This window comes from Microtus oregoni, unplaced genomic scaffold, assembly GCF_018167655.1.
Source record: "Microtus oregoni isolate MIOR12 unplaced genomic scaffold, Mior012 000068F_ref0000429, whole genome shotgun sequence".
NCBI lineage: Eukaryota > Metazoa > Chordata > Mammalia > Rodentia > Cricetidae > Microtus > Microtus oregoni.
Window position 1 is genome coordinate 8,421,693 of NW_024543975.1, and position 25,551 is coordinate 8,447,243.

Here is a 25,551-nt window from a genome sequence, read left to right on the forward strand (position 1 = left end):
CACACACACGCACGCACACACACGCACACACACACTTGCCACACACACGCACACACACACATGCACACACACATGCACACACACATGCACACGCACATGCACACACACGCACACACACGCACACGCGCACAAGCACACACACGTGCCACACGCACACACATGCACACACACGCACGCACACACATACGCCGCACGCACGCACACACACGCACGCACGCACACACACACGCCACACGCACATACACACATGCACACGCACGTACACACACGCACACACGCCACACGCACACACATACACGCACGCACGCACACACACGCGCCACACGCACACACACATGCACACATATGTACACGCACACAAACACATGCACACGCATACACACGCACATGCACACACATGCACACACTCACACACACTTGCTCACATTTGCACTCTGCCTCTTGCTCTGTCTCTTGCTCTTGCACTGACCAAAGTTTGCCTCTTATTTCCAGAATGTGCTAACTGACTGCTCTGAGCTGTGTCTGGGAAAATTCAACTCTCATTTCCAATCCTTTTTTATTTACCTAAGACTAGGAGTGGCAGAAAGACTGTCTCTTCAGTGGATATGTTCAATTTGTCTCAGGCTCCAAGGCGTAAGAGAGACCACACTGGAGCCAAGTTCTCACCTAGAAGAAGAAAAGATAATTAGTGAATCTAGAAGAGTAGGTAGGACAGCAGTGGCAGCCAGGATCTGTGGCTAACAAGTACTCCAGGGTTATAGGGACAAACACAGAGGCTGAGAAAATGTGCAGACGCTTTCTCACCCAACAAAAAACCAGCATATGAGCTTCTTTATTTCTTTTAAGAGGTAGGTTCTTCACTGTACACAAAAGTCCAAACACCAAATGAAAGAAAGACCCAGTTGAAAAACTGTAAAGAGCTAATACAAAAACCAAATTCATCATTAACTAAACTCCTTTTAAATGTTTCTTGTGGATGCCTATTTGAATGTCCATTATTCAAAAAACAAACACAAGAGTCACAAAAACAACTGGAAAACTCATCTCAAAATAAATATACTCTATAACATGACCATTATGTGTACAGAAATAAATGCAAAACCTCCACTGCAAATATAGAGTTGTTACCATTACTTCCCAGAGCAGAAGGGCAGTTATCACCAACTTAAGACAGGACATTTCCTTCTATGCTACCATGGACCACGAGTGTCAAAGAACAGTAAAGAGACTGTCAGGGACTCGGGAAGCCCTGGACACTCAGGAAGTTCTCAATTACACCAACCCTTCTAGCCTGCAGCTGAGGTGCCCTTAATGACTGCGGGTTTTTAAAGCAGCTCTACCCAGGTGGCAGACAGATGCAGAAAGGCACAACAAGCCAGAGCAATTCATTCAGCTGCCACTGTTTTCCACATTATGTGCTTCTCTGTGGACAAGTAATGCGAACTGAGAGGCACCTGGGGCTCTCTGCTTAGACCCCTCAAGCCCTGAGCCCCAGATCTCCTCGCACTGTCACTCAGCAGGTTAGCTGCGATTAGCTGTGCTTTCTGAGTCGGAGCTTTCTACAGTCCTTATTGGCCATTTTTCATATTCATGTCTGGAGCCTAGCTACGAGATAATAACTGTATGCCATACGGGAGCCTTTGCAAGGTCTGAGGTCTTAGCAAGCTCAAGTGTATGGAGGGCATGGTGTGATTTTAGCTTGGAGAGGCAACTAGTTGGTAGTAATTTGAGTTTGGGTGTATTTCACTCCAACGTTCGGTCCTCAGTCACACAGATGTGCTGTAATGACATAAATAAGAGATGTTAATTGTTCCATGACAAGCATGGGCTGAGAGAGCATAAATATAGTCCCATGAAGACTTCCCTTTCCTAAGGATATTAATTCAAAAATCAGCTATTCCCATGAAATTAGAAAGAAATCAGTTTCAGGGTGTTTGGGGAACTGTGTTGGAAATCATTTGGTTGAGTTACTCAATGTCTCCATAATTTTAATTTCTTCATCTGTAAAATGTGCATAATAATTTCTTCTCATGTGACACATGTATGTTAAAGTAGATGTGTATATTATGAATGTGAAGTGTATGTGGTGTGGGATATGTGCACTTTTGCACAGCTGTGCACACCAAGGCAAGAGGAACTTGCTGAGTGTCCCGGTCCATCACTTTCCATCTCGTTCTTTTGAGAGAGGTTCTTTCACCCGACCCAAAGCCAGGCTGGTGGCCATCAAGCTCCAGTGATTGTACTGATTCTAATACCAACAGCACTGGATTTATGAGTACATGTTTTTTTTCCTTAATTTCAAGGATATATACAAAATATCTTAATTATATTTACCTCCCTCTACTTCCCTAGTACCATTTCCAATATATCTGCCTTCCAGCTTCATGGCTTCTTTGTTTATATAACTCACTGAGTCTAATTAGTGTTGTCTATATGTTCACAGGTGTGGGGTCATCCACAGAGGGATGGGCAACCTGCCGGTGGTCACCTCCTAAAGAGAAGTGATTCTCCTCGCATCTGTCAGTTGGCAGGTAGCTTCTCAGCTCGGGGTAAAGAAAGCCCCAGGAGCCCCTCCCTCCACCATGCTAGAATTCTGACTGGATTGATCTTTTATTTTTTATTATTTTTTTTTTAGTTGTTGAAAAAAATTCCCTCCTCCTCCCCATTTCCCTCCCCCTTCTCCGACACATTGCCCCCTCCCCCCTTTCCCCTCCCCCTCTCCTCCTCCTCCCCTACTCTATTCCCCCTCCCTCTCGAGAATGAAGAGCAGTCCAGATTCCCTGCCTTGTGGGAAGGCCCTCCCACTTCTATCCAGGTCCAGGAAGGTGAGCATCCAAACAGGCTAGGCTCCCACAAAGCCAGTTCATGTATTAGGATCAAAACCTAGTGCCATTGTCCTTGGCTTCTCATCAGCCTTCATTGTCCGCCATGTTCAGAAAGTTCAGTTTCATCCCATGCTTATTCATTCCCAGTCCCGTTGGCCTTGTTGAGCTCCCAATAGATCAGTTCCACTGTCACAGTGGGTGGGGGCACCCCTCGTGGTCCTGACTTCCTTGCTCATGTTCTACCTCTTTCTGCTCCTCATTTGGATATTAAGAACTCAGTCCGGTGCTCCTATTTGGGTCTCTGTCTCTATCTCGATCCATCGCCAGATGAAGGTTCTAAGGTGATATGCAAGATATTCATCAGTATGGCTATAGGATAGGGTCATTTCAGGTTCCCTCTCCTCAGTTGCCCAAGGTACTATCTGGGGACATCTCCCTGGACACCTGCGAGCCCCTCTAGAGTCAAGTCTCTTGCCAACCCTAAGGTGGATCCCTTAATTAGGATATATATTTCTCTGCTCCCGTGTCCCAACCATCCCATTCCCCTATCCCATTCCATTCCCCAGGCTGAACACACTGAACCTGATAGAAGAGAAAGTGGGAAGTACTCTACAACATATGGGCACAGGAGATCACTTCCTACGTATATTCCCAGCAGCACAGACATTAAGGACAACATTGAATAAATGGGACCTCCTGAAACTGAGAAGCTTCTGTAAAGCAAAGGACACTGTCACTAAGACAAAAAGGCAACCCACTGACTGGGAGAAGATCTTCACCAACCCCGCAACAGACAAAGGTCTGATCTCCAAAATATATAGAGAACTCAAGAAACTAGACTTTAAAATGCTAATTAACCCAATTAAAAAATGGGGCACTGAACTGAACAGAGAATTCTCAAAAGAAGAAGTTCAAATGGCCAAAAGACACTTAAGGTCATGCTCAACCTCCTTAGCAATCAGGGAAATGCAAATCAAAACAACTTTGAGATATCATCTTACACCTGTCAGAATGGTTAAAATCAAAAACACCAATGATAGCCTTTGCTGGAGAGGCTGTGGAGGAAGGGGTACCCTCATCCATTGCTGGTGGGAATGCAATCTTGTGAAACCACTTTGGAAATCAGTGTGGCGATTTCTCAGGAAATTCTGGATCAACCTACCCCAAGATCCAGTAATACCACTCTTGGGAATATACCCAAGAGATGCCCTATCATATGACAAAAGCATTTGTACAACTATGTTCATGGCAGCATTATTTGTAATAGCCAGAACCTGGAAACAACCTAGATGCCCTTCAATGGAAGAATGGGTGAAGAAAGTGTGGAACATATACATATTAGAGTACTACTCAGCGGTAAAAAAACAATGACTTCGCGAATTTTGCATGCAAATGGATGGAAATAGAAAACACTATCCTGAGTGAGGTATCCCAGACCCAAAAAGATGAACATGGGATGTACTCACTCATAACTGGTTTCTAGCTATAAATAAAGGACATTGAGCATATAATTTGTGATCCTAGAGAAGCTAAATAAGAAGGTGAACCCAAAGAAAAACATATAGTCATCTGCCTGGATATGGGAAGTAGACAATATTGCCAGGCAAAAACTGGGAACTTGGGGGTGAGGTGGCATGGGGCTAAGAGGAATTGACTGGCTTGATCTTATTCAAGTCTTATTAAAGCAGCCACCATTGTTGTGAGTTCTTGTGTGCAACAACCATGTCATGTCCACATGACAACTCCTCTCCACTCTCAAATCTGACATTCTTTCTGCACCTTCCTTCAAAGGTGGAGATATAGAGATAAAATGTGAAAGTAGCTATATATATATGTGTGTGTGAATGTGGTATTTGTATGTGTATGTGATACATACATGTGTGTGCAGTTATACCTATCAAGGTCAGAGGACTTGTTCCATGAGCCATCAGAAAGGAGTCAATATAGGTGTCCCATATACTCTGAGCACTGACATTTATTCCTAATTTTGGACCATTAGAAGCCCCTACATTAACTGCTATTCACTTCATTAGTGGATATAATCAAAGTTGAGAGTATGACAAACACATGGATGTAAATATAAGTGCTTAGAGAACATGCCCAGCTTTTTATGTGGTGCTGGGATCCAAATTCAGGCACTTTATCTTGAGCAACAAGGCATGTATCTCCACAGCTCATAAAAAGTTCTACCTGGTAAGTTTGTTATTCAGGTGCTTTCATATGGAAAGTGCCACGAAAGGATTTAATAAAAATATGACCAAACTGGTAAATAAGTAATAGAATATTTCCTGTGCCTCTTTCCTATTCTCATTGGAGAAAATAAGCACTTTCAACTCCATAAAATCTCTTAGTTCTCACCTCATACACCAATAAAGACTTTCCAATACAACCAATGAGCAATTCCTCTTTGCTTGGGAGAGTAATAGTTCTTTTATGTCATGGCCTAAGTATATAGTTACCATCTGACACTGTCCTTCTTATTTAGCCTACAGGTTCACTCACAATGCTTTCCTTTTCCAGATTTATTTTATGAGTATGAGCATTTTGTTGGAATGCATGTATGTACACAACATGCGTGACTGGTGCCTGTAAAAGTCAGAGAAGGTATTAGATTCCGTGGAACTGGAGTTTCAGAGAGTTTTGAGCTTCTGTTCGGGTTCTGGGAACAGAACCGGAGTCCCTTAAAAGGATAAATGCTTAATAACTGAACCAACTCTCTCCAGCTCCCACATGATGTTCTTTAGGTAGGCATTTAGAGAGCCCTAATTTCATGTTGTTATTGTTTTGTTTTAAGGCACAGTCTTATTGTGTAGCATAAATTGAACTCATGGACAACTTCCTGCCTCAGTCTAAGGGGTGACATTGTAGGCATGTGATACCTTGCCCATCTTAGATAGTCTTGATTTCAAAGTAAACTACATGCTATAGTAAAATTCTCACTTAACTGACAAAAGAAATGAGGAAGTTTGCTGACCATGTGTCTCAGTTGAAGTAATGGGGATGCTGATTTCCTAGATCCTGATTGCTTGCCATAGCCAAGTTGAGGACCACAAATCATCTTCTCACTGTCTTCAACCATCACCATCCACCCCCAAGCCCACAAGAGGTTTCCCAGATTTTTGTACATGTCGGAATTTATCAACAATAATGCCTCTGCAAAGTGATGCCAGTATTCTTAGCCACCAGACTTTACCTCCCAAAACTTACATGCCAATAGGCTACCATGACTGCTATTATTTGATAACTGGGGGGATACTTTTTTTCATAAAAGAGAAAATATGGACAGACAATTCTGTAGCTTATTGTGAGAATCCCTTCTCATAGAAGGTAAAAAATGGCTCCTTCCCTTCTGTTCACCACAGTTCTTTGTTTACACATTTGTCACAACATTTAAATTTCCTCCAGGAACTGGGATTGTGTCTTACTCCATGTTATGGCTAATGCATCTAACACATTGCTTCACACTCAAATACTTGCCTGATGCATAGTTGTATTGCTAGCAAAAATCACCTAACACATTTTTTTAAAAAATCCTTTTTCTCTCTTTAGATTTGAAATTTTGCCAGAAACAATAAATATCTAAACCCCTAGGCTTATAATCTGTGTTCATTTTGCTAAACTCTGACAGTGTATTAATTTAAGAACTCTATTCTCTGGCCAAGTTCACAAGAAATCATTTTCTTGACAAGCAGCAGAGGTGGGGTTTGGAGTGAAAAATAGAACTATTCCCTTGTTTTGTGCACTCCGGAGTTGGTCCATTCTTCCTCTTTGTCTTTAATACAGAGATAAAGATGACAACTCTTGGCCCACTTGGTGCCTAATATCATATCAGACACACTGTAGATTGTAAATACTAGTTTCTAACATTGTATTTATTATAAATAGCATAGTTGTTGCATGTTTTGAAATAATTAGATACTTTCAAAAATATGAATTTGGGACTAAAGAGAACTGAGAATTAGAAAGGACCAATATATATCCCCACACTCTTTTCTGCCTTGTAGGACACTGCAGTTGTGGAGATGAATTCTAACACAGCATATGAGAAACTGAAGCCTAATCGACATGCAGAAGACCCTGACAGAACTAATAATTATGATCAAAATAGCATGAGCAACCAATTTTAATGATCAGATAAGGAACTTATTTCCAGCCCACAGTAGGAGTCGATAATCTTCTCTGAGCCCTAATCTACTGACACACAGGCTCCAAGCTGAAATAAGCTCTTAATAATGAATAATCCTGCTATGGATATTTTGTCACAGAACAGAAAGTGAAGAATTATAGAGCATTCATTTTGGGAAGAATTGGTTTCTCTTTTCCTTACTTCTTCACCCTTCAGATGTTTTTAAAATATGTATACAGTTAATTGTTACTGCAACCTTAATGATATAAGAGGTTATATGCACAGGTGGGGAAAGAATATTCAATAATGTCATAGAGAGAAAGTTTAAACTGAGGTGTTAGAATCTAAGATCAATGCTATGGAATAAGTCTAAATGTAAGAGCTAGTGCTAGTTAGTAATAAGCATGAACTATTGGCCAAGAATGTGTAGTTAGTATAAGCCTCAGTGTTTTTATTTGAGAACAGATGCAGGACAGGAAATCTCTGCCTACAGAACACACAGAAAGCTAGCTTTAATTTCAATTAATAATTTCCAAGAAAAGCAATCTATTAATGCTAAATTCAACTTCCAGAAATTTGCAATCAATTGAATTCATGACTTCCAAATTCTCTCTCTCTCTCTCTCTCTCTCTCTCTCTCTCTCTCTCATACATACACACACACACACACACACACACATACACACACACACACACACACACGCACACACAATTTACACCAAAGACATTGATGAATTAGGTAATGATGTACTCTTTCACATTGGGATGCAGAGAAAAAGCACAACTCTTTCAGCCATACCTGATAATGCAGCCTGGAATCATATGCACTAAGTGAAGAGGATCACAAGTTCCTGCCTGGGATATAGATTGAATTCTGAAGTAGCCTGGAATACTATGCCCACATTCCCCCCCACAAAAAAATTGACTATGGATATTTTCCTTTTTTTAAAAGGGGGAAATGGTGCAGGATAATTCTGTATTGTGTCAATTATGTTTTAAATAAACACTGATTGGTCAGTAGCCAGGAAGGAAGTATAGGCAGAACAACCAGACAGGAGTAGAGGCAGGGCAAGGAGAACAGGAATATTCTGGGAAGAAAGAAGATCTTTCTGCAGTCCTGTTTAGACACAGAAGAAAAAAGATGTGAAATGCCCCTCCGAAAAAGTTACCAAGCCATGTGGCTAACATATACTAAAAAGATGGGCTAATATAAGTTATAAGAGTTAATAAGAAGCCTGAGCTAATGTGCCAATCAGTTTATAACTTATAAAGTTATAAACAAGCAGGCCCCCATGTCACAGGATTTCCCTCTGTCTGCTGTGATTGGCATTAATGAAAAAAGAACTGCTTCGAGCCTATAGCAGAGCAGGGCGGGGCAGAGCAGAGCTAGGCACGGACAATTGGATTGGATGTTGGGAGAAAGAAAGGCTGAGTTAGAGAGAAGCCATGTAGCCCCTCCAGAGACAGACACCAGTTGGAATCTTGCCAGTAAGCCACAGACACATGGCGATACACAGATTACTAGCAATGGGTTAAATTAAGATGTAAGAATTAGCCAAAAAGAAGTTAGAGTTAATGTGTTTTAAATAATATAGCTTCTGTGTGATTATTTTGGGGCTGAGTGGACAGGAACCAACAAGCGGCCTCCTTACTACACTTGTCTCAAGATAAAAGTAAAAATCTAAGCAAGGGCTGGAGACAGTTCAATGTTAGAGTACTTGCCTAGACTTTGTGAGGAACTGGCTTCAATATCTTTACTGAAGAAATGTTGGAATGGGTACATGATCTTCTAGTACTGGTAAAGGATGCCTCAGATACACTAGACAAATGACTCAGAAAATCTGGGTCAAACTCTAGGGAGTGATGTTCATGAGAGTATAGTGGTACTCCTGAGCTAACTGAGGTACTATTCTTCATAAGTTATATGTGTTCATCACCAAGAATAACACAATGCAAGATGGAATCAACCTTTGGGACTTAAATCCAGTTATAATTTGACCAAAGTTAAATTGAAGAAATTAAAGAAAAAACACTGAAAATTTGCTTAAGAGGATGAGACATGAAGGACCTTGTGTTCCATTTTCTAGGGCTTTGTGAATCTGATGAATCTAGCAGAAGAAGAAATATTTGAAAAGAGAGAAAGGAAAGCAAGGGGAGAAATAAAGAGATCTTTTCAATTGTCTGTGCTTGAAGAAGATGATTGAGAAAGGAAAAAGGACCATGCTGTGATTTAAAAATGTTCTTAAGTAGTGCAGACACCCAAGTTTGAGAAACATGCATAAACACATCCCATGCACGTCTACATCTCTGTTTTAGGGGTTTAATCTCCTCATGAATGAAACCAACTTCTGAAAACCAAACTTTACCACATATAGAAACAGTTGGGAACAACTGCTTTGCAATAAATCCTAACAGTGTTCTGTCCTGTTTGCTGAACCAAGGAATCTGAGCGCCATATCGTAGTTTTAGCCCAGGAGAAAGACACAAACTTTAAAGAAGAGAGCCTGATATTGCCACTTTCCTAAACTTTTATAATTCCTAACTTCATTCTGAAAACTCATACTTGTACCCACTGATTTTTGCAACAGCAGTAGACCATTACAGAAAGCCAAAACTAGTCAAAAGCAAAGAACAACAAACCAAGTGTTACCCAACTCGGATTGATACATCTATAACACAACTCCTGCACTTTAAGGCTCAGGCAACTTTTCATAAGAGGAGTAAGATTATAAGAAAGAGTGGGAAGCCTCCTATGATATTGTACTTTCTAGATACAGCAAGAAAGATAAACCCAAGAAATCCCAAGAACATGGTTGCCAAAACCTAAACAAGACCTGAGCAATTCCTGCAAGTTGACATCCCAAAGGAGATGGGGAAAACCTCATGCGCTACAACCTATATCAAGAGATATGAGCAATTAACAACTGATAAAAGAGGGAGTATTCATCTTACCCCATGGATGAGACCCTTAATTATTATCCAATATCAAACTGTCAGCCCCAAAAATATATAAATATGCAAGCAACACTGCATAGACTTAACAAGTTTTATTTGCTGTTTGTTTATTTGGTTGGTTTGGTTTATGTTATATATCAGTAACAACAGTTAAAGAAGGGAAAGTCATGAATTTGAAAGTGATACAAGTAGACAAGGCAGGTCAATGATATGGGATGGAAGGGGAAAAGTGATGTAATTATATTTTAATTAAATTTGAAACAACAATTATAATAAAGAAGAAGCTACAGTGTCATTCCAAGTAGACATCTCATAATCAGAAAGTAGAACAAATCTGATGACTTAAAGAGAAAATCAACAGAAGTCAGTTGGCAGGAAAGATAGAAACTATAGGACATATATTAGCACATATAAACATGTCTTAACATGATTTTAATTGAACCAAAGGTCAGCTAATAGTTCAATCTTTAAAATGTTTGCCATGCAAACATGAGAAGACCTGAGCTTGAGCCACAAAAACATCATTAAAGAAAAGCTGGATGTGTTGTGTCAGTCCTGGGAAGGCAGAAGGAAGATACTTAAGATTTTTTCATCAGTTGGCCTAGCCTAATGCACACGCTCTAGGTCAAGTAATGGATCCTGTGTCAGATAACAGGGTAAACAGCACCCACAATAGACCTCTGGCTTTCACATACATGTGCACACATATTCATGTGTACCTAAACACACACACACACCACAAATGTCAAATTCTCTCTGTCTTGGTTTTCTGTCACTGATTTCCAAGTTCTCTTTCTTTTTTTTCTTGATTCTCTTTATATTTTTAAGAAATTTCATACAATGTAACTTTTAACCACTCCACTCCCTCCCTCCAACTCAGCTCCAGGCCCTCAACAACATAACTTCTATCTCTCAGCTTCCTATCCTTTTGTTGTTGATATAAATATAACTATAGATATAAATAGATATAACTATAGTTACAGTAATTATAGATATATATAGAGAGAGATATAGATATATATGCGTGTGTGTGTGCATGTAATTTAACTAACTCCAATTAGTGCTGCATATACACATGGGTGTGGGGTCACTTGATGACTCATGGATAACCTACCAATAGTCAACCTTCAAAGAAAAGTGACTCTCCCTTCTCAAACAACCATCAACTACTAATTCTTCCTCAGCTGAGGATGGGGATTTGGGAGCACCTGTACAGTTTCGGGAGTTTTCACTAGCTTGAACTTGTGAAAGGTCTTCTGCAGATAACTGCACCTCTTGCCATCTTGCTGTTGCCAGAACTACGTGGGGGAGGGGGTTATAAACCAGAAAACCCATGGCATCTTATTTTCAGGTTCATAGGGAAACACATGAGACCTGAAGCTTCAAGCAGCCAAATGCAAGGCAGAGGAATGAAGTCAGCAGCACAGTGGAAAAGTCACAGATGAGGGGAAACCTGGAGTCTCACTACCAGCACCCAATCAAACTGACAGCTTTCCTGCATCAGCTGGCATTAATGTCAATCAGTGTGGAAAACCATCAGCCCAGCATGATATTTTAGCTTTATTCCCTAATGCCTTTTCTGTGCTTCTCTGAGGAAAATAGAGAAAAATATGGTTAAGCTATGATGCTTTTTGATTTGGAGTTTGAGGGATTTTTCAAGTAATGAAAAAGCCTGGCCACCTGGAGCAAAGATATTTACTCAGTGAGCAGGGGAAATATATATATATTTCCTCAGAGAAAAATGAATTGAAAGTTCGCTGGAACCATTCTACTGAAGACCTACTATGATGACAATTTCATTCTTAGAACAACCCAAGTCCAGATAGGAAAGTCCCAGAAAAGCTAAAGACCTGGGGGTTCTGCCAACAAGACATGGGCATGGCCATTTGAGAACTAGGTGAAATACTCTCCACATCTGTGATGTTTCTTTCCTCTCCTACATACAATCTAGGTGACACAAAATAAACTAGTGCCCCACAAAAACAAACAAATAAATAATTGAAAGCTATATGAAGCTCTTAAATCCCCTGGTACCACAGAATATTATCTTAACTGGAAACAAATTTATTGCAGATGTAAACACTGAAACCTTTCTAAGTGCCATTTCCATTTTCGGTCATTTCAAGGCAATGGAAATGACCAAGAACTACGAAATAATATATAGTCAACAAATAAATATGTTGGTTAACATAAAACCACAAAAATATATCATTTGATGACAAGAAGACATTCGGAGAAAAGCTCCTCACTGAGTTTGCATTGTGTTAATCCAATAGTATACGCTTAGTCAAGTGTACTTAACCACCAGACAAGGTCTCCATAGACAGGAAACATGGTACATTAGAGACCCAGAAGGCCCTAGCAGGTACAACATGCTGTGCAGAGGTGCTCTCAACTTTGATTTCTGTTTACATTTAAAGATGGAGTTTCACAACACAAGCCAGGCTGGCCTCAAACTTGTCAGCCTTTACCTGGCGATTCTAGCCCGGAGAGTGAGTGAGTTTTGCCATTTTGTCATGGGAGAAGAATTTTCAGGTTTCCCCATGTGGCTCAAGAATTTGTACACTTCAGTTTCCCCTGCAGTATTTGTCTCGGTCTGAGCTTGTGCCCTCTGTACTAATCCAGATACGAACTAAGCACCACCTTGTCGAAGCCCTCCAGCTCGTGCCCACCAAGAAACGTTGTAAATTACCTGACCGCTGTGAGCACAGAGCAAAAGACAAGAACAAAGTTCAAATGCAGCTCCTCCAGGAAGACTTCTTCCTGCTGGGCTGCCAACTCTCATGATTAGGAAGGATATTTTACAGCAGAGATAAAAGGGAACCTTTGGATCCAAGAAGTCTTTAGTGTTCAATTCTCAGAATGCTTTTAAATTTTTCAAAATGTCGAGTTCCTCAGGAGTCTATGGTTGACCACTGTGTACTTTGACTTTCTTTTCCCAAACATGACTTTTTGGAGTTGTGACCCAAGAGTCAGGAGCAATCTGAAAGGCTGAATTCTGGTGACAAAAATTTCCCTGCAAATCAGAACAAATAAACGAATGGATTTTAAGGTTCCCACTCCTTTTCAATTGTTAGAAATACATGTTAAATAACAAACTTTTTAAACTTCATGCCTTCAATAAACAAGTAAATTTAATAACTTTAGGTAGAGATCATTCCAGGAAATGTTATAATGGAGAAAGAAAAAAAATATATTTTTTTTCTCTTTTTATAATTGGGTTTTTTACAATCGGGTTCTCTTTGCTCTGCCTTCCTGAAAGTTTGTATATAATTTCTCAAAGAGGCAATAAAAACAAAGTAATTTTCAAATTGTGTTTCCCTGCTGTCAAGATTATCCAAAGAAATTTGTATAATAAGATCCATCACTTACACAAAAGCAAATTACTTGTAATGTAAGCACAGTGAGGTCTTTGAACCCTCAGTAGGACTTGATGCCTGGAACTCCCTCATTGGGTAATAACAAGTCCCTGAATCCAAGACTAGCTGAGTATTATACTAGGAATTTCAGTTTCCATGGGAAAAATAGCATTCAAATTTTGTTTTCATAATCTACACCTATAAGTATGTTATATGATAGTAAATTCAACTCTAAAATCTTAACATCACTTTATAAAACTTGCATTAAAGGTATTAAGCAATACAGACCCTTTTGCTTGGCTTTAATAGAAAGCTTCTAAAATATCAACTTTTCACAATAATAACTGGCTTTACAAAATGCACCCATTATTACAATACTGCAATGAAAGTTATAGGAGTAATCAACAGCTTTCTAATTGAATTTAGGGTCCTTAAGGAAGGAGTTCATTCTTGACATTGTAACTGACCATGAATCTGTAACCCTGGATGTCATAGACTCTACTATAGGTCTACTACTATTATTTTCTCAAAGAACTTATATCAAAAACCATTCTAAGGTCTTATTTTATAGACTAGTGCAACTCTCACCCATGAGAGAAACTTTTCCACACACCAGGTGGCAGCTGATACAGAGACACACAGTTAGTTAAAGTGCAAAGAACAAGTGACTGTCATGTGTTTGGCTCTGAAAAGGATATATATACTATACCCCTGCCCCCCAGAGATCAGGGAACATTGTAGGAGAGGGAACAGAAATACTGTAGGAGCCAGAGTCAAAGAAAGATTTCTGCAAAATAGTGTCTTCTGGACTCACAATGGCTAGAGTTTCTGGCAGAAGACCTGTACAAATCAAGCTAGTAAGCACTGCAATGAGAAGGAGTGGGTTCACAGGTATCTTCCTTAGTGGGAGAGCTATTAATAATTGATGGTTTCTGCAAGAGCCATTTTTCTTCATTGGTGAGGCCCATGCTTTAATAGATGTCATCCAGTACCTGTGTGCATACTACAAAGCACTGATTGGACCAGTGAGGGAAAAAGAGGTGGAGAAATTGAGAGGAGAATGTGAGGGAGGACCTCCAGTAAGACTTGGAGGTGAGAAACAGAGGGTAGATATAATATAAATATGTAGTATTTTTTAAAAGAGATGAAGCCTTTGACAGAATGGTAACTAGTAATTAAAGAAGCCTCAGTATTTCAAATAAAATTAATATGCAAGGTTAGACAAATGGAAATAGTGTGAGACATGTGGTATGCTATCCTACAACTATATGAGGACAGGGGAAGAAGATGGCATCTTTGTGAAAGAGTACCTTCACCAGACCCTAATCCTAGAGGCTTAATATTGGACTTCCCAGCCTCCAAATGCTACAAAAACAGGTTTCAGTTTTTATATGGCAGCATCTTGTAGCAATGCAAAGAAACCAAAGTAGCTAACCCCTGCAGTTAACATGTTATTAAAAAATAAATTTTAAGTAATTTCCATGTCAATTTAGTCGTAAGTTTTATTCTTAAAATGTTTCGCGTGTCCCAAGCAAGCTGGCGGCCCTGCCATACGGCGAGTGGGCCACCAAGTGGGTCTGGGGAGAGCCAAGCAGCTGCAGTTTCTCAACAGCAGGGGGCCACAAGGCGGTGCATTCCCAACAGGCCAAACCTGTAAACAGACTCATAGACACAGAAAATAGCCATAAATATTTATTAAAGGAGAGAGGGAAAGAGAGAAAGAGAAAAGGAAAAGAGAAAAGAGAGAGACAGAGAAAGACACATGTGCACACCAGAAAAAGAGAGCAGGAAAAGAGAGTTTTCAGATGAGGCGAATGGTCAGAGGTCACTGGGAGTGGGCGTGGACCAAAGGAACAACAATAATATCTTTCATTTGGTACTAAAGACTAAACTGTGGGTCTCCCTCTCTCCACTGATCCACTGATGTAGGGTGTCTTCTATCTATCTGTTGCTTTCATTGGTTAATTAATAAAGAAAACTGCTTGGCCTGATAGGTCAGAACATAGGTAGGCAGGGAAGACAGAACAGAATTCTGGGAGAAAGAAAGCAGAGTCAGGCAGACACCATGGATCCAGCCACAAGGTCAGACATGCTGAATCTTTCCCAGTAAGCCACCACCTCATGGTGCTACACAGATTACTAAATATAGGTTAAAGCAAGATGTGAGAATTAGCCAAAAAGAGGCTGAAACTAATGGGCAAGGCAGTGTTTAAATGAATACAGTTTCTGTGTAATTATTCCAGGGCTAAGATAGCCATGCAGGAGCAGGGCGGGACAGAAAGCAGGTCTGCTCGCCTCATCACTACAATCCACTAATATCTTATGTTGTGCTAGTATTTGGAGCTGAGGCCTTAGAAAGCTGAGCTAGGGTGAAATCATGTGGTATGGTCTTCATGAAGGGATTCATGTTCTGCACTCCCATTTCTGACCTCTCCACCACTGTCTTTGTTTTTCCTTCTTTCTTCTAAAATTACAGTGTGGGTGTTCCAGTCCCCAGTTTATTTCACTAGACATTTGTAGGCCAATTACAGTGACATGCTGATTACAACTAATAGTATGTTATATAATACAAAATTGTTTTTTCAGGAAAAAAAAGATTTATAGTATACTTTTGTGAAAATTAAGTTGGTTAGATATCAACCATATTAATTATCTTCATCCTGCCAAAAGCAATCTACAGATTTGTTGCAATGCCCATCAAACCTCCGAAAATCCTTCACAGTTATTGAAAGACAATACTCAACTTCATACGGAAAAGCCAAAAACCCAGGATAGCTGAAACAATATACAATAAAGGAACTTCTGGAGGCATCACAATCCCTGACTTCAAGCTCTGCTATAGTGTTACAGTACTGAAAACAGCTTAGTATTGGCATAAAAACAGACAGGAGGACCAATGGAACTGAATCAAAGACCCAGATATCAATCCACACTTGATTTTTGACAAAGGAGCTAAAATTATACAATAGAAAAAAGATCTTCAACAAGTAGTGCTGGCAGGTAGACGAATGTAAATAGACTATTATCTATTGCCATCAACAAAACTGAAGTCCAAATGAATCAAAGACCTCAACATAAAACCAAACACACTGAACCTCATAGAAGAAAAAGTTGGAAGTACTTGAATGCATTGGCACAGGAGACTACTTCTTAAATATAACCCCAGTAGCAAGATACTGACAAAAACAATTAATAAATGGGATCTCCTGAAACTAGGAAGCTTCTATAAAGCAAAGAACATGGTGAAAAAACAAAATGACAGTCTACAGAATGGGAAAAGATCTTCATTAATCCCACATCAGACAGAGGTCTGATCTCAAAATTATACAAAGAACTCAAACAATTGGATACCAAAAGAACACAGAATCCAATAAAAAAAAAATGGAGTATAGACCTAAAGACAGAACTGTCAACAGATTAATCTAAAATGGCTGAAAGACACTTAAGGAAATACTCAACATACTTAGCTATCAGAGAAATGCAAATCAAAACAACTCTGAGTTTCCATTTTACACCTGTCAGAATGGACAAGATCAAAAGCACTGATGACAACGTATGCTGCAGAGAATGTGGGGAAAGGGGAACACTCCTCCATTGTTAGTGGGAGTGCAACCTGGTACAGTCGCTTTGAAAATCAGTATGGCGATTTCTCAGAAAATTAGCAAACAACCTACCTCAAGACCCAACAATACCACTTTTGAGTATATACTCAAAGAATGCTTAATCATAGCACAAAGACATGTGGTCAAATATGTTCATAGCATCATAGTCATAGTCAGAACATGGAAACAACCTAAATGCTCCTTGAGCAAAGAGTGGATAAGGATGTGGTACATTTACACAATAGAGTACTACACAGCAGAAAAAAATGACATCTTGAAATTTGCAGGCAAATGGATGGATCTAGAAAACATCATATTGAGTGAGGTAACCCAGACCAAGAAAGACAAATGTATGTACTCAATCATAAGTGGATTTTAGACATAAAGCAAAGAAAAACCAGCCGATAATCCACAATCCCAGAGAACCTAGACAACAAAGAGGACCCTAAGAGAGACATACATGAATCTAATCTACATGGGAAGTAGAAAAAGACAAGATATCTTGAGTAAATTGGGAGCATGGGGATTATGGGAGAGGGCAGAAGGTGAGAGGGGGAGGAAGAAAGGGGAACAGAGAAAAATATATAGCTCAATAAAAGCAATAAAAAATAACAAAAACCAAGCAAAAAAAAAACTATGTTCCTTTTGTCTCTTATCATTCAAAGACAGTAATTTATTCCCTTTGTGAAAACAATTATATTTGAAAAATTTTAACAAGCAGAGGGGGATTCTTTCATTGCATTATTAAATGCTTTTTTTAAATAATTTTTTTAATTTTTATTTTTCCATTCAATTATTTACACTTCCTTCCTTTTTCCCAATTCCCTCCAGTTCCTCCACACCCCCTCCTCCCTCTCCCACCTTAATTGAGAGAGGGCTAGGAATCCTGCCCTGTGGGAAGTCCATGGCCATCCCCTTTACATCCAGGTTTAAGGAGCTGTGCAGCCATATAGGCTAGAGTCCCAAAAAGCCAGAACATGCCATACAAACAAGTCCCAGGACCTTTATCAATGGCTTCTCAGTCAGCCCCCATTGTCAGCCACAATCAGAGAGACCGGTTTGATCACATGCACATTCAGACCCAGTACAGCTGGATTTGGTGAGTTCCCATTAGAACAGACACACTGCCTCAGTTGGTGGACCAACCCCTAGCAGTCCTGACTTCCTTGCTCATCTTCTTCCTCCTTCTGCATTTTAACTGGACTTTGGGATAAGAAAAGTGTGGAATATATACACATTAAAGTACTACTCAGCAGTAACAAAAAAAAAAAAAAACACGACATCTTGAATTTTCCATGCAAATGGATGGAAATAGAAAACACTGCCCTGAGTGAGATAACCCAGAACCAAAAAGATGAATATGGTATGTACTCACTCATTTGTGGACTCTAGCCATAAACCAAGGTCATTAAGACCATAGTTCACAAGCCCAGAGAAGCCAAATAACATGGTGAACCCAAGGAAAACCATATATACCTCCTGGAAATTGGAAGCAAACAAGATTGCAGGGCAGAATCTGTGAGCATGGGGGGTGGGAGGAGGCATAGGGGTGAGTTTGGGGGAAGGGGAGAGGGGGAGAGGAGAGGGAGAAGGGAAGATCTGGCAAGAGCTTGGGGGAGTGGGAGTGGAGATGGAGGAAGGGTGGATATAGGAGCAGGGAAGAAGATACCTACAGTAAGGGATCCACTTTAGGGTTGGCAAGAGACTTGGCTCTAGAGGGGATACCAGGTGTCCTCGGGATGTCCCCAGCTAGGTCCTTGGACAGCAGAGGAGAGGGTGCCTGAACTGTCCTTGCCCCACTATCACGCTGATGATTATTATATTGAATGTGATTATCAGCATAGAATCTTCGTCCGGCGACAGATGGAGATAGAGACAGAGGCCCTCATCAGAGCAACAGACTCAGCTCCCAAGGTCCAGTTATTGTATGCTTTTTAGCCTCACAAAAATTCACTTTGAGAAGAATATATGTTTATAAGTAAAATTTCAAACATCTCTCAATGTCTGTTTTTTTTACTTCAATCTTAAAAATACTATTACCATGCTAAAAAAAATAAAATTTCTAAAATGCACACATGGAGAAAGACATCACATTTCATATTATGTATACACAATGATTATTATTTCTCAATTTAGAAATAAAAATTTCTAAAAGGCATGAGATATATTGGTTTCATTTGAACTTTTAGTTACTTACAAACACTAAAAAATATTACATGAGTATAGTACATGGCCTCATAAAAATTTGTTAAATAGCTATTATTGAATGCCTCCACTGTACTCTGAAGTCATATTATCTTCAGCTTTATCTTCGGTTAATGCTTGTGGTCCTCTGTATAAATGCTTAAGTCAGCTGTTAAGGAAAGGTCAAGTAGATAGGTAAACCCTGGGACATCTTCATTCAAAACCTGCATTCTCTGCTTTTATTATATTTGCTTTCCTGCAAAACCAAGCATGCACAATAGACTTTAACAGATGGTAAAGGCAGTCTTTAGTATAAGCACAGAGAAAGAATCCCTGGTTATCTCTTTTACACACACCTGAAATTCCATCTTCATAAATTCACTCATTTACATGGAAAATTGGCTGTTCCTAACATTTCTTTTAACTCGTGAAAACCCATGTAGAGATAATAATTGAACCTTCACGTATATCAGCTCCTGAGTGTTGTTCTGTTCAACTAACAAAACATTAAACACCTGTTGGGTGCAAGGGACTGAATTAAACTATCCAGGAAGACAAAGATACCAGAGATACTATGCCTAAGGCCCTTCACAATGAACAACTATCAATTGCTAAGGGAGGGAAGGGCCACTGTGTTGAAAAGCAAAAGGCATTTTCAAGTCAATTATACTAAAAGTAGCTAGTAGACAGTGGTGAAGAAAATGTCCTATCATCAGCTTTCAATATAAATGTAAACACATACAAGTTACTTATCATTTAATTTCGTTTCATACATTCTAGTTTCTAAAAAGGAGAGAGAGGGAATAAAGAAAACTGGATCTGAATGTGAATTGAATCTAATATAATATCTTTCTAAACTCCATTTAACTTTGACCAGTATCTAACAAAAACATGGCACTTGTACCCACCTACTTATCATGAATTTATCTGTTTACTTGCCTATTCTATAGATCTCTAAGAGTATCTGGTAGGTAGAAGGTCTGGCCAGTACCAAACATAATAATGCTTATAATTAATTCAAAAGTAACAGCAGATTTACAATGTGTCACGAGCTAACTCAGTAGAAGGAATGATCCAATCTAATTAGAATGCGCCTGGGCTATTCTTTATTCTTCCTGCCTGCCTATCATGGAATCCAGACTCAGGCTGTCATCTGGGTGATCCTGCCCACAGCCTTCAGCACACAGCTACAGCAAGTAACACAGCCTAAGTGCTAGCAAGAACTCATGTATCACCCAGCACCTCTGGCTCTCATCTTGCAATCATCTAGGGGAAAGGAGCTTAGATATGCAGTGAATTGAATAACTCAGGATGACAATGGAAGAGCTGTCCTGGGCATAGTGTTAATGTCTCCTGTGGGAACTAAAGATGGCAGAAATGGTTATGGGCTGCTGCCAGCAGGGAAAGACGTTTTCCCATTATAAGCAGCATAGGCAGGTTTACTGAGACATCTGCTTCCCTAGCAAGAGCGGTCCTGCGAAGGCTGAGTTTTCATTTCTCTCAGGTTCTATCCTCCTGACACTTATTATAAGTCAAATAGCAATGTAACGTTGTCCTTAGGGAGAACCCGCTCTCATTTTGACTGTCAAGTGAGAGAGAAGGCAGAGAAAGGATGAGGTTGGGAGCTTCTCACCTTCTCCAAGTCAAAGAAAAGCAATGCAATAAGTTTGCAAGTGGGCACAGTGGCTGAAAGGACTCCCTGTTTCCTTCCCAAGGACCAACTTCCCTTGCAATTAATTTCTAAATCTGCCATTTAATCATTAGACTAAAAGGACACTGAAAATGAACACCACTGCACCATTTACATACTTAACTGGGTGAGGTTTGTGACTTTTAGATCCTGGAAATTAGCTTGTTTCTGTATCCTGTTCTCAAACGATTTGTCTCTCATATCTGGGTGCCTCTGCTTATTTCCTGATATTTTGTGTTGTAAACTAATTGTTCTCTTTCAGCATCATTATATGAGCAGTCTGTTGCAAACAAATTTGACTCTTGCTGTCCTAAATAATAATGACTTCATGAAGAAGCCGTGCAAGGTTCTAGTTAATGAGATCTATGTTGGTTAGTACAAACACCCTAGTTTCCTTTTATATATGATATCAATTAGGTGAAATCAAATGAATCTGCTCCCTTTCTATTTATGCAAGGTCAATAGTGAAGCCATCCTACCAAGTGAAAATAATCTGTGCTAGGTTGTTGGAAAACTAAACCAGCACATCATAAATCTGGTTTGTTACCACATACCCAATAGCTTAATGTTTTCATTTAAGTTGCTTTTTTTTACTTTGTATGTATGCAGTATGGTGTTAGTGTATATACATGTGTGTATATGTGCATGCATGCATATGTGCATACATATGTCCATGTGGATGTCAGAGATCAATATTAAGTCTCTTCCCCAATTACTTTCCACCTTAGTTTTTGAGACAGGATATCCTACCTCCTGAACATAGAGCGCGCTCGCTCTCTCTCTCTCTCTCTCTCTGTGTGTGTGTGTGTGTGTGTGTGTGTGTGTGTGTGTGTGTATTATGTGTGTGGAATGGATATTTTGTAATCAATACTATGACCATAATACCTGACAGGAGAGAATTATTTTGATTCATAGTTTAACAAGAATTTGAAGTCGGTGTGGAAAACAGCAATCCAGGTCATGACAGGTCAGAAACAAGAGAGACCAAAATTGTGTGCACACCACTGGCTTTCTCCTGTTTTTCCTTTTACTCTATTCATGTTACAAATCCATGGAATGGTGTCACCTACGTGTAGGATGTATGTTCCACTCATCCTTTCAGGAAATTTCCTCACAGCCACCCCAGAGATTCATAATCAGTGCCCAGCATGGTTCTTCATCCAATCAGTCTTACCATCGAATTTAACCTCTCCCTGCTGGGGAGATGAGTGAGCGAGCAAAGTGCTCACCGCATAAACATGAGGACCTGAGTTTGGATCTTCATTGTTCACAAAAATTTGGACCATATGTGCCTGCAATATCAAGTTTGGGGAGGCCGAAAGAGGGTTCCAAAGACTTGCCCTAATTGAACAAGAAAATTCCAGCCTCAGTGAAGGACCCTGTCTCAGAAGATAAATTGCAGAGTGATTACAGAAATCCAGTGTTGCTCTTAGACTTCCACGTGAACACATATGTGCATGTTAACTTGTACACATACAGGTGTGTTCACATTTATCTGACTAAGGGTCATATGAATGTTAGTGATTCCTATAATAACATGTTGTTAAGCTATGTATAGTACTAGAACAAGGTCTGAAATTATTATTCCCAAAATAGAGTGTATTGGATCTTAATCTACTTAAAGCAAAACCAGACAAGCTACATTCAAAACAATCAGTTTCCTTTATCGTCTCATTCTCACTCACTCTTTTCTGACTTCAAAGATGGAATTTTAAAAATTTATATTTCATAGGAAAAGCAAGATATTGACTTTTAGAAGCCTTTTTTATAATTCTAGAGAATCACACTTGACCCAGAGCCAACAGGAGCCACTTCAGAAAAGAACAAGTCCTAAGGAGACCTGCAACTTTGTTCACTTCAGTTAACAAGTATGTGCTGAGGGTCGATTTCATGCCAAGAGCTGGCATTTTACTTTTTTCTTCTGAAGCTCTAAACAACTCAACCTCATTTTAATCAAGCAGAAAAGATTATCTGGATACTTCTCAAAAATCTCGAGTGCCAAGTTTCAGTGGAAGACAAAAACTAGAGCAAATTAAAACAGGGTCAAGGCTTTCAAGGGACATTTAGTGGGCACCAAACAGGCATGTTTTCAAAGAAAATCACTTTTCTGACTTTTAAAGTAACCCATGATTCTAGTTAATTTTTTAGTATAATAAAAAAGGCATAAAGTTGTCAGGCTAGAGAGATGACACAGTGGTTAAGAGCACTGGTTGTTTTTCCAGGGGTCCTGAGTTCAATTCCCAGCAATTACATGGTGGCTCACAACCATCTGTAATGAGATCTGGTGCCCTCTTCTGGCCTGCAGGCATACATGCAGACAGAGCACTCATACAGAAGGAAAAAAGGAAGGAAGGAAAGAAGGAAGGAAGGAAGGAAGGGAGGGAGGGAGGGAGGGAAAGGAAATTGTCATGCTCCTCATAAATCTGATGTATATTATTTGTCTTGCCGATCAAATATATAGAGATATATGTGACTACAAACTGCTTTGCAATCTAACCATTCAGTAAACACGTAATTGTCTTTCTGAAACAGTAACTCACGATTCAAATGTGCTTTTTCATTTTAAAAGATGCCATGTTTTCTCTATATTGACATTTTATTTCATTAAACTTTTACACTGTGTGTCAGGTGGTTTCCATGGCAGGGAGTGGGGTTGCATGTGTCCATAGGTGTACTTGCATGTATATGTATTGTGCATGTGGAACAGCATAGGGGCCTACAGAAAGACAAGAACTTATTACTCAAGCCTATTGAAGAATTCTTGATCCTTCTAGAATGCTGTCCATAACAGACAAAACCCTCCTCATGTTTTTCCTGCTTAACCACAAACTACCCACCTTTCTGGTATCATGAAGTTGATCTGAGCCTTTCATCCCCCAAGCAACCTATCATCTGTATCAGATGCAGATATATTTTTATATGTGCTTGTATATTTCCAGGTACAGAAACTGAAGGTGTAAATTTGTATAATGAAGACTAATGCCTACTCTGAAATTGGTAACCTAGACAAGATGATTTTCACATGTATACAGTGCTTTCTAGAGGAGTTCTCAATGCTCATACCTTAGAATCCCTTCTGCATCCAGCAAGAGGATAAGGAAATGAGTTTTCCTCAACCCCAGTCTCCTGTTGTCCACACTGAAAGTCAGCAGCTTATTGCACACTCACTCTAGATATTTCCACAGGGTTTCTTGTCTCTGCTCAGAATAAGAACTTAACAAATCCTGCCTTCTACAAGAACACAAGCTCTTAATAATGAGTTTCCATGATGTCTGTGGCTGATATTTAATAGCCACTCACCTCATGCCTTTTTTTCCTAACACAGCTCTCTGGAATGCTACCTCTAGCTTTATCAGTCCCAGCAGCACTGATATGCCTGAAATGCCAAGCATCTCTGGGTTTCTGTGTTGTCAGAATCTGCAGTGAATTCAAAAACGAATGCTAATACTGAAGATCAGCAAGGACAAGAAGACAAATACTCTCTGCTAGCTTGGTTCTAACAGTTGTATTCTACACTGCCACGGACTACTTCCAACAGGTCTTCAACTACCACAAAAAGCAGAGAGACCTTTGAGCATACTCCTCACCATCTAAATGCATCTGATATCACAAAACGACAACTATATTTATAGAGTGCCATCTGTGTACTAGGCATTGTTCCAGCTACCTTCCATATAGTGACTCACAGCATTCCTTGGAGTAAGCTTGATTAGAATCTTTTTGTAGAGTACTTTGCCCATGTGATGAATTTAGTCATCAACTCAGGAGTCTGGGTCCAGACAGTACTTTTAACTGCTTCAGTAGATACTCTCATTCACATATCACATATATACATATGCCACACATCATCTATGTCACACACAGACAGACAAGCCTGCAGCTCCTATACATAGATAACACAAACCCATCACGCACCATACACTATATAAGCCCAATCTCACTTTACTTACAGATACAATATATCCACAAGTATATCACATGCGCATAACACACACACATATATATACCACACACATACACACATATATATATATGTATGTATGTATGCCAAACACACACACACACACACACACACACACACACATATATATATACCACACACACACATGCATGTCCATCCACCAATAAAGTATAATGAAGAAAAGTAAACACCTAGAGCAAACGTGGAATTTCAAAATCATCAAGGCCTCTTTCTTTTCCTATGATGAATAGACATTAACAAAGATACTTCCTGAGTTGATCAGAGAAGCCCCAACAATGGGAAGGCAAAGATATGGTGACATATCACAAGTGTTCTAGTACTCAAGAGTCTATGAAAGGCTTCAGGTTCAGCACTCACCTCTCAGATGTCTAACAGCTCATAGCTTATTCACAGAGCGCTTTTCCTGACTGAAAACCTGGTCTCCATTCTTTCTTGCCATTCTGTTATTACTCCCTGGGTTTTTCTCACAGTGATGTTCCCTCTAGCCCCAGCAGCCGCTCCAGCGTCTGAACTTCTTCATGTATTGTCTGTACCACCTGCTTGGCATTTTGATACATATGCTGCCACACTATTAGCTATGTCAAAAGATAAAAGTGCTGCATTATATTCTCTACTCATTTATTATTCAGAGGTTGCCATAGCTTTCAAGGGATAACCAAACAGCAATTATTGACTTTGAGGTTTAAAATAGGATTGTGAAAGTTGGAAATAAATGGAATCTAAAAAGCCGGGTGCTTTTGATTTGTTAGATTCTATCTTTCTGAGAAAAGGTTTACTGAGTTCTAAAATCTTGCCTTCAGCTTTTAAGAACTCATACACAGAAGATATA